Source organism: Aricia agestis, chromosome 12 (genome assembly GCF_905147365.1).
Source record: "Aricia agestis chromosome 12, ilAriAges1.1, whole genome shotgun sequence".
Classification (NCBI taxonomy): domain Eukaryota; kingdom Metazoa; phylum Arthropoda; class Insecta; order Lepidoptera; family Lycaenidae; genus Aricia; species Aricia agestis.
In genome coordinates this window covers 13,957,329-13,969,084 of record NC_056417.1, presented here as the reverse complement: position 1 = coordinate 13,969,084, position 11,756 = coordinate 13,957,329, and positions in this window count along the sequence as shown.

The following is an 11,756-nucleotide window of genomic DNA, read 5'->3' as shown; positions in this document are numbered from 1 at the left end:
ATAATTCAATACTGATATTATAAATGCAAAATGAGTCAGTCTCTCTGTCTGTTACCTATTCTCTCAAAATGTCCTTTCCTTGGACAAAAATATTCCATACTAAATTTCAGCTAAATCAGTTTAATGGTTTGGGCGTGAAGAGGTACCTAATAGATAGACATAAACAGACAGACACACTTTATATATTTATATATACTATACAATATTTCTTTACTACTTTGAAGCCGACTTGCGCCAATCCAAGTTAACCTTAACCATTATTAAAATGCCACGTTTTTCTTTCATAAAAAGTAAAAACGGGAAACTAAAAAAGTATTATAATATTTAAACCAGGATTAACTTTAACCCAGACTAGCGCTAGTGGCGTATAGCTAATCATGACTAACAAGATTTTAGAATTTTTTATGATTACAGTTTTTACGTGGCCGCATCAATTTATACAATGCCGTTTGCGCTACGAACGCCTTTAAAAGTACTTTGAGGTTAAATTATGGTTAGCCATATATGATTATCGACTATGATGGAGCACGACCTTATAAAAGTTACGCTCGAGCTCCATCTTACAAGATCTGTGGAGTGTAGAAAGTGGTAGATAGGTTAAAATAATAATGGTTGGTGACGGTAACCGGATTCATTGTAACCATGCCAGCTACGCAGGGGTAATTTTATAGTGCCTAAGTGTGTGTGCAATACGCAAGAGAACTTTTATTTACTTAGAACTTTTAATAAAAGATTTTAATTTTCTCGAATTCGAATCGAAGTCTCAGTAATAGAGTCCCGTTCTCACTTGGTACGGAGCCCTAAAAATCCAGAGCGCGAGGCGTCATGGTTATGGGGGTTCCGTACCTTTCATTAATCAATTACAAGTATTAATAAATATGTTTTTTTTTAATATCTTTTTATTCAAAGTAGGTACCTATCATGAATACACTTTTTGAGAGTCGGAAGAACGTGGAAACTATGGTGCCTACCACCGGTTCGGGAACTAACCCGGCGAGAAGAACTGGCGTAAGAAACTCGCACGGGGCCATCTTTGACTAAAAAGATGGAAAATTACAATATTGTAAACCGGCGTGAAACAGCGCTTGCGCTGTGTTTCGCCGAGTGAGTGAGTTTACCGGAGGCCCAATCCCCTACCCTATTCCCTTCCCTATCCTCCCCTATTCCCTTCCCATCCCTACCCTCCCCTATTACCCTATTCCCTCTTAAAAGGCCGGCAACGCACCTGCAGCTCTTCTGATGCTGCGAGTGTCCATGGGCGACGGAAGTTGCTTGCCATCAGGTGACCCGTTTGCCCCCTTATTTCAGAAAAGCTCAAGCTAAGATTCACTACCTAAACCTATCTGATCACGAAACCGGCCAAACACTTACAAATTCAAATGAGAGGCAGTGTAACGCGCTACAGCTGCTCTGTGAATTTCAGGATGAGAGGCAGTGTAACGCGCTACAGCTGCTCTGTGAATTTCAGGATGAGAGGCAGTGTAACGCGCTACAGCTGCTCTGTGAATTTCAGGATGAGAGGCAGTGTAACGCACTACAGCTGCTCTGTGAATTTCAAAATGAGAGGCAGTGTAACGCGCTACAGCTGCTCTGTGAACTTCTGGGCATAAAGAACTGAAAAGACTTAATGTCTCCTTACGTTTTTCGGGGTTGTTCTGGCGGCAACGAGCCGTCTTTTCTTTGATTTGTTGAGAACGGCAGAGCAACGAAGTTTTGGGTCTTCCTATTTTTATATAGTTTGTATTATTTTTCTTCGAATTATTATCATTCGGAGGCCCTTCTGGAAGGAGCATTTCATAACGGCCGTCTAAGTAACTAACAGAAATCAAACGTTTCACTGAATATCCGGAATCACCACCGAATGATCCTCTCAAAGGCCGTTTTAACTTCGAAAGTACACGCGGAACCATACATAGTTGTTTTTACCATTGTACATACCGGAGATATACGAGTAGATGGTACGGCTACATGATTCATAAACTGCAAATGTCACTTTGTAATCGTATACATTCATATGGGATTACAAAGTTATTCACGAAGTTAGTGTATCTAGAAAACTGGACAGAAATTATGAAATGTTTAGGTTTTCCCTTGATCTAGACACTAAACACTAATTATATTCTAAATTAGAAGGTCTGCTAGAAGTGCCTTGGACTTTTGTTGATCGGTCAGTCAGTGAGTAACAAAATTAAGAATAAGTTACAATAATTATTATTCTTCGAGTTATTCGAGCGCAGTTGGTGGGCTGTTGGTAGCTTAAGCCGGGGGTCGCGGGTTCGAATCCCGCCGACGGAACAAAAAGTTTTCAAAGTTCCTAGGTCATGGATGTGTATTAAATATGTGTATCATATAATAAAAATCTTAAATATATGTATAGAATAAAAGTATTAAATATATTTCCGTTGTCTGGTACCCGTAACACAAGTCCTTCAGGTACTTAGCACGGGGCCAGACTGACGTGGTGTGAAGCGACCATATTATTCTTAAACTACTGGTTCAAATTGAATGAAATTTTAAATATATCGTGTTTATACAATGCTTGCTTAGCAACTGAAAATTCAGGCTTGTTGTTTTATCCACAACGAAGTTATAGGGGGTCAAAAAGAGCCTGAATTGCTTCGAGAAAAGGATGGTACTGTCATGCCCCACGATTTTATTGGTGTTAGGTACGCGGGTGTTAAATGTTGGGATGCTTAACAAGCATATATTAGCAAGAGGATTAAATATTATATCGAATGAATATACTAATTTTGATATTTGGTATAGAGATACTTTGAGTTCCGGGAAAGGACAAGGGATTTAATCTCGGAAAAAATGCGGTTTTTGCGCGATAAGGATCAATTTATAATAGAGCAGAGTCGAAGCGAAGCGAAGTGAATTTCCAAAAGCTGAACACCGAAATTTAATCTTGACTCCAGAGCGTAACGCATACATTACATCTGCGAGGCCAATCAGCGTTGGCCGAGCGCATTCACGCGAATTCACGCGGATGCGCGCGCCTTTTTAAATTCTCAGAAGTAATAAAGTGCGTTAACGCTTTGGAGTTATGGTACAGAATATATATTAGTAGTACCAAGTTATGGTTGAATTTGTTATGTTCAGTTTTAATAATTCGCTTCGATGCGCTTCGACTCTGCGCTAGTATAAATTGACCCTAAACGAATTATGGCGCAATGGAGTTGCGGCTTCAGCTAGTACAAGAGTGAAGTCACACAGTAGTACAAAAATAATGGAAAAATAAACTCCTGTTAAACGATGTCAAGAACTAGTAGGGGTTGAACTTACTTAAGGGACTTCACACACTTTTTATTTTTACGTCCGTTCTTTCTGGGCTTTGACGATAAAAACACTAAAATCGTTCCCGTCGTTTATAATTACCAACAAGTAGTACAATATTGTAATAATCATACAGTAGAGTGACTTGGAAACGTTTTTATAATCAAAAATTTTAAGCAAATTTAAGTTGAGTGAGATTGCAACGTGACATTGTAATTTTTTGATCCTTTTTTTAAATGACCTAATAATTGTGTGTGTGCGTCTGAAGCGTACAGTCCAGTATGTAGATGCGTATCTTTTAATTTAATCATCTTATCGTATTATTTGTAACATCATTTTTATATTATAATAGGTTTGTGAGCATAAAATTTTATGTAATAAAAGCATATTTTAGGGGTGAAACAATCCAGATTGAAGTGTGGCAAAGCGCGCATTGCGAGTTATCAGTTATTCACTACTTAAACTCTGGAAAGATTGGCCTCCCAGGTACTATTATTGTTCATGCCGTGCAAAAAGCATGATACAAACAACATTAGCAGTTAATGAATCTAATTACGCTTTCAATGACCTCGTAGCATTCTCAGGGCTCCCCCTCGCAGCCTATATTAGGTTTAAATCAAACCTACTTAGCGATAATGTAAGTGAAGTCAGCTAATGTAAAGAAATTTGCAATTAATAAAACATCGTGCCCTATAAGCCAAATGCGGAGGGTCGCAAAAAGATGTTTTGCTATTCATTACTTCATCGATTCAGAATTGATTTGAGCAACATTATAAGATTCGTTTTAACGTATTCGACTTTTGCCCGTTGCCTTTCCCGCCAGAATTTATTAAATAGATTTTTTTAAAAAGAGAAATAACATGTAGGTACTACAATTTTTCTCTTCACAGGCGTAATATTTCGTTTTTCGAATGGGAAGATTCTGGAATTTTAGCAACAGACGGATGTATGAACATACTGGCATCGGATGATTCGCTTGACCCATAGTCATCTGATCAGACGGCAGCGGCACAACTCAAAATAACGCGCTCAAAAAAAACTCAAAATGAAACATCGGTGTCAGTATCGAGTAAAAGAAAATACAAGTACAATTCAAATGGACAATCGAGTGAACCATCTTATGTCAGCTTAAAACCCATAATGACTTTGCAGACATTTTTATGGCAGCATAAAAAGCATTGGCAAGATTAAATGACAGTATAAGAGCGCAATTCTGTGTGATAGTGTAATGATGAGGCAAAGGTGTGAAGTGGCATAGCTAACGCCCGCGCCGATCTGACACGGTAATTGTTAATTACTATCAGAAGCGCAAATTACCATCAGATGTGAAAGGAATTCCTGTCGTTTCTATAAAAATAAAAATGCTGATGCCGTAGCCAAAGTCGAAACGAAACGAAACGAAAGGGTCGTTAAAACGATGACGAAATTCGTTATCAAAATGTATGGAATTTGACATTAGTCTTCGCAAGCGAAATGTCATTTAGCGATGACTTATGTCAAACCGCATACATTTTGATAAGGAATTTCGTTATCATTTATAACGATAGATACTTTGTCTAAGAGGCCAGGTCTGCCATCGGAAATTTCATCATATCGGTTTTGCACTCTTCTCTTTTTCGCAATGCTAGTAAATAATACTAGTAGCCGCTCACAATTTTGTAGCCACAGTCCCTTTCGTTAAAAACGATGACGAAATTCGTTATCAAAATGTATGGGATTTGACATTAGTCTTCGAAAGCTAAATGTCATTTAGTGATGACTTATGTCAAACCGCATACATTTTGATAACGAATTTCGTCATCATTTTTAACGAAAGATACTATGTCTAAGGGGGCTGGGCTCTTAGCTAAGGCTTCGTTAATTTCAATGCAACACTTGTAACAAACATGAATGGGATGTTATGACATCGTGCCATAATATTTGGTATGCCTCGTGTGAAATTATAGCGTGAGCATAATATAATGGAGATTCTCAAATATATGAAATAAAGAATAATTTAAAATTGCAGTTTTAATGTGTTAAAAGCAAAAAATTGCTTGTATTAATTCAGCTTGGTGGTGTAAAGTTGTGTAAATTGATAAACGCATGATACGTGGCCCCACCTGGCGCGCCCCCCGCGGCTCGGGGCCCTGTAATGAGCTCATTACCCCCGGCCCTTTACTACCGCCGGCCCCTGACAATAAACTGATAATTATGATATTAATATCATACAAAATTGTGAGCGGCTACTAGTATTATTTACTAGCATTGCGAAAAAGAGAAGAGTGCAAAACCGATATGATGAAATTTCCGATGGCAGACCTGGCCCCTTAGACAAAGTATCTTTCGTTAAAAACGATGACGAAATTCGTTATCAAAATGTATGCGGTTTGACATAAGTCATCGCTAAATGACATTTCTCTTGCGAAGACTAATGCCAAATCCCATACATTTTGATAACGAATTTCGTCATCGTTTTTAACGAAAGGGTCTTTGTCTAAGGGGCCTGCAATCTGCATAAGCTGTGATTGACATAACCTGACCAAATTAAGGAGATCGCACATTTGTCAGCTCCGTACGCGCCGTACATTTAACGAAATACGGCGCGTACGGTTGTGTCTGCGATTCCCACGATCGAGGAATTAATTCTTGACAGCAGTGATTAATTAAAAATAGGTAAATATATAAAAATAGGATTCACGAAAATAGTTTCTCGTTAAGCGACTATAAATAATTTAATTTTTGTCCTATTTGCGTCATAACATTAATTCTATTTATAAATTAACTAATTATAATTTATAGACATATAAACTATAAATGTTATATTATAGAATATATGCTCTTGACGTATTTCATCTACATAAAATTACGGTTGTTGTATTTAAAAAAAAATCCAAACTTTCAAGCCAATTCATAAATGCAAATTTTATAGTATATAGATAATTTTTATTTTTGAAAAAAATGGTATCTCATGCAAAATTAACGGCCTTAACACTTTTGAATAAAACGGATAATTTTTTTAAGCTAAAAATTTGACTTTCGTATTTTTATATATGACCTATATTAAATAAATACTAATATTATAAATGCGAAAGTATCTCTGTCTGTCTGTCTGTCTGTCTCGCTTTCACGCCAAAACTACCGAACCGATTGTAATGAAATTTTGTATACAGATAGTCTAAAGCCTGAGAAAGGACATAGGCTACTTTTTTACTGGAAAAAAGGGTTTCCAGTAAAAAAGTAGCATTTGACTTTCGATTTTTTTCGATTGTTATTCCTTTTTTACGTTTTTTAATAAGTCAGTACTTTATATTATATACAGTGACGTAACCTTAAACATATCAATGATAAATAGTTTATGGGTAAAGTTGTGTAATTGGGGGGCTAAATAAGCTTTAAAATTTGGCATAAAATATAAAGTTTAATTTAAAAAAAATAAATATTATGTGCACACTGCACAGCTGTTTTGATTTAAGGGGTACCAGGGTTTTTTTTATAAAAGCTTTTGACACCAATTTTGTTGACATCGCGCGCTATAAACTGAAGTCCACGCGGACGAAGTCGCGGGCAACAGCTAGTATCTTATATAACTAAGCTTTTCGCACTTCAAAGGGATTTTAGGCAAACTGTACTTTTTGTCGTAATATAAACTAATCTGTCTTTGTCCATGGTATTAGGGCCGGGGCACATAAACACGATACGACGTCGTGTCGTACCACGATGCGGCGTCGTTTTACACGTCGTGGGAATCTACGACGATGCTCGTCATAGATTCCCACGACGCGCCGTCGCATCGTGAAACGACGTCGTATCGTGTTTATGTGTCCCGGCCCTTATTTATTTGTCTCTCATAAATCCTATGAGTAGGTTAAGAGTCCGGAAACTGAAATGAGTCTCACAACGTTTCTGTCTATAAAAAGAAAAATGTTTTTATTGGTATAACAATTTTATTGGTATCACAAGTATCTTCTAAAGTGTAGCCGCCGTGGCTAGACGTGGGCACCTTAATTGGCGACCCCTTAACATTCTATCGGTATATCAGAATTGTATCACCTCTATAACAGGTGTAAGTCGAGTCGGTATGTCGGCAAAAACCCAGCCATCTCGTACAAGAGGAAGCTGTAAACTCCTGCGACGAAAAACGATCGCCCAACATTGTATCATATTTCTCATAAAAATTGCATGCGCGCAATAGAAATCGTCCATAACTTACATGCTTCTCTGGAGCACATAGCGGACACACGGCCACGGCGAACGATGAGCTGTGTGTCTCAACGAAACATACAACGACATACAATCGAAACAAAGATAATAGAGATGTCAGAATAAGATTTTTATGTTTTGTCGAGACAAAAACCTAGTTACGTTACAAACGTTTAATAGAAATCCATGGGCTACGGGACCAGATTCGGGGATGATTTGGACTAAAGAATGACAATAATATAAAGTATTAAAAAATATATTTGTATAATGAGCGCGAAGCCCGCCGACAAACTGCTGTGCAGTTTGGCAGGCTATTAGAACATAGAAAAGAATTTGGTCTTCAATAAAGACTTTTATTATAATTAAAAAAAAGAAGTAGATGGCGAGGCGTAAAATTTTCTTGCTTTTTTTCTTTCTTGCAATAAGTTTTTTTCTCTTTCAGACAAAATATTTCATTGTAATCTTGGTAACAACCACAACGGATGTCCAAAAATGTTCACAGTAGGAAGGGTTCGTGTGTTCCAATAAACTGTTAGGCGACAGATCTGCGAATGCTGCAGAAAGAATGTCGATATAATAAAGGTATGGCGTTTTTGTGGGCGAGCGATTAACGGGTTATTTAGTGGTCGGCGCGGCCAGCGGCTTGTCGCTTCACCTGGATATCATCATCATCACTATAGATATCAGTCTACTCATTACCATCACCATCATCGATACGGACACTCACCTGTACGCTATCATCATCACTATAGATCAATTTATCATCATCACCAACATTTGTCACCGGTTGGAATCCCGCGATTAATAGATCGACGACGACACAATATGCGACATGTAACCATTTTCTTTTGCTTTCCTAAGTTACCTAAAATCACGCTTATGTGTACGTCCGCACAAGCTATTAAAGAAGTAACAACCACCATTTATAAATATATATTTCTATTTTGACATTGTAATAACTAAACCTTTTTAGTCAACAAGTTATTGGCTACATATTACCAGCAGTTAGGTGCGAGTTAATATATCAACATAGACACCTTCATTAGGTTGCCGCGTGGTCGGCAACCGCTGCAGGTTACACACAAACCGACATGTCAGCTTAGATTTACCGTGTCTATATTTCAGTTTGGATATTCGTAGTCTGTAGCTATTATTCTGTCTAATACACTACATGTTGCCCGCAAAGTACATAAATGCGTTCATCAAATGTTCTTATCCTCAAAAAATCCGAGCTAGTTTGAGCGCACGAAAACTTTAAAAAATCACGTTTGATTTATGGAAGCATCCTTTAAAACTTTTTTTTGTTTTTAGTATTTGTTGTTACAGCGACAACAGAGATATTATATCACTTGTAATATCAATTGTCTTCTATCGTAGTTGTTAAGATCCATCCTAGAAACAGAAAGAATATTATTATGTCCATCCGAGACATACGGAGTACAGACATAGCAAACTTAGTGATAGGGTCCCGTTTTTACCTTTCAGATATAGAGCCATAAAAATGTGAACATCTAAGTTATGCTCCCCTAAACAATTTTCTGTGGAATAATATTCCGCTTAATAACATTATCTGCTGTCTCTATTTAGTGAAATGTCTAATGAGTAATGACACAGTCAATACTATTCGCAAACTACCACTAACTCGTTATACAAATTTGATATCTATTGTAAGGTTATGTGGTTGATATTACATTTTATTTGCGAACTGCTGATTGTGTATTATTGTTCACAATTAACACGTAACAAGTCATTAGCTGGCGCATGTTTATGCATGAGCTGTAAGAAAATAGGAGAAATTCACACTGGAATACGAGTAACAAAATCTTACTATACATCACGTTGTTATAGATTTTATATAGTAAAGTCACTCGGTAGTATTTTTAATGGAACTTGCACAAATAGGTATAGTTTAGCAAGTGCGATAAAACAGCTACGAACGAAATCAAGTTAACTTATAAAATCCAAAATAAAACTTATTATATTACAGTAAAAATATAATATTTTATATTAAGTAATAGTATAAAAAACTTATTATGATGGTTTTGTAAAATTAATTATTCTACCCTTGTATGTAAGTAATAAGTAGAAATAGGTAGCAACGATTTTTACAATTTTACGATGAGGTACGGAAATATATACATTTTTAGATAAGACCTGTGTTACATACATATTCAATCTGTTGACGCTTTCCATTTAACGATACCGAGAGAATTAACCGCAATAAACCGGGTAAAAAGAGGCGTCTAGGAAAGGAGAGGTACAGTGTAGTACAAAATGATATTTTCATAAGATATTCATATATTCCAGGTTGTTATCGTTACACGCGATAAGGATATCCTATTACTGTATGAAGTTTTTGCTATCACCTACCAATTAAGCATTTCCCTGGAGCGAGTTTTTCCCAACTTGAATCACGGCGTCGGTTTTTATTAAAATATTTCCACACATCGCTATGTGTAGGCGCGCCGCACACTGAGATATAAGGCGCTGGAGTTTGTAAAGATTTTATGGAAGTTTAAAAAAGTTTTGTAGTCATATTATTAATTTAATTAATAGGCTACTTGACCTATTATACTCAATTTTATTGAATATAGGTCAAAGAGCCTATTAATTCATCATTAGTTTTTTGGTAAAAATGAATGATTAAGAAGCGATTAAGGGGGCGACTAACCCTAAAGTGTCGATTTTATAATTCATTTTTATACTTGAAAATAAGCCCCGAATTGTTTCATTTTCTAAAATTAGATACTACATTATATTTCCGAGAATCTGAGCAAAAACACGATATCTTAAAATTTTCTCTATAGAAAAAAATCACAAAGATGCATCTAATTTTCAAGAATTTTTCATTTATTGTCATAACCGTGCATTGAACTAAGTTAATATTTTAACACGTTGTATAAAATTCTATCAGTAAGAGATCGACCTAGCAATTTTTTAAATTTTGTATATTTATCGAGTTATTGAGAAAAAACTAATTTGGGGATGAATTCGCGTCGTTCTTTTTCACCTGGCATATGAAAGACGGGCGTGAGTGTGAAGAGAGAAGGACGATGTTTGATTTTTGGGGTTAGTTGCCCTCTTAACATGAAGAAAAAATGTAGGTCAAGTAGCCTATTAAGAAATATATTATGACTGAATCGATAAAAATTATTAGACATAGATGTTTTTAAAAATACCTAATAGTATTTTGTTTTTAGAATTTCTTATGTTTTGAAATTTAAAGTTATTAAAAATTTGTATTTTATTTCAATAACGTCGTTTAATTTGTACATAACCAGACTTTTAAAGGTACAGTAGAAATAATTGGTTTTAAAAAAAGGCTACAAATTATTTTTTATTTTTAATCGTAAACAATTGTTTGTACTTTAGTCTACAGCTGTAAAAGTTTGATTCAGGCAAAAAACCGTCGTTTTTGCCTTTCATCAAATTTTGACCGTCAGTTCCGTTCATGTATCTTCAAAAAGATAAGTATACAGGCTAAGTTTTACAGGCCAAGACAACATACCTTGCATATAGCTATACGTTGTATACATATTTTAATTAATAAGCCTTGCCATATATATTTTTTAAATCATATTGAATGTAAACATTTACCATGTTCCCATATTTTGATCCCAAGTGTCAACGCATTTTACTGTCTCTACAAGTGTCCGTCTCGCCTTACGCTAACTTTATGGTGAACTTAGGTCCAATTAAGTGTAGTATTTAAGGGCACTAATCAAATACCTATAAATCTACATTTCCTGGACGACGCTCGAGCTGGCTGCCGCTTGTTATGGCGCGAATTATACTATCATATACTATGTTACAAGTAATTAAGTCTCAACTGCCCGCTACTTATGTGCCGTGCTTTTTGTTTGTACGTGTTCTGTTAGGGCTCGGTTACATGTCGTGCAGTATTGATTGACCTTTTTACTGATAAAAAATTGACAGAAAATAGTTATTCTTTACTATACTAGTTTTTTTTATGGCATATGTCAGGTGATAGAAAAAAACAGTGAATACGAAAATCTTGAATAGACACGCTGCTTAAATATGTCAACTATAGTCAAACTAATTTAAGGTGGCGCCAGCGGTCATTGACCTTTCTAGTCTAGGAGCTATGTGAAAAATTCTCGCATTGTATTCTGTAAATTTAAGATTCATCAGAAAATCTCTTGGTAATTCTTTGGTAAGTTTCAACTATTTAATAACTTCGAAGTTATATACTTCATACTCAGTTAACATCGAGATGCAAAATACGATATCGCCCTTAGACGAGAAACATCTGTCATTTCATTATCAATCGCGGTTTG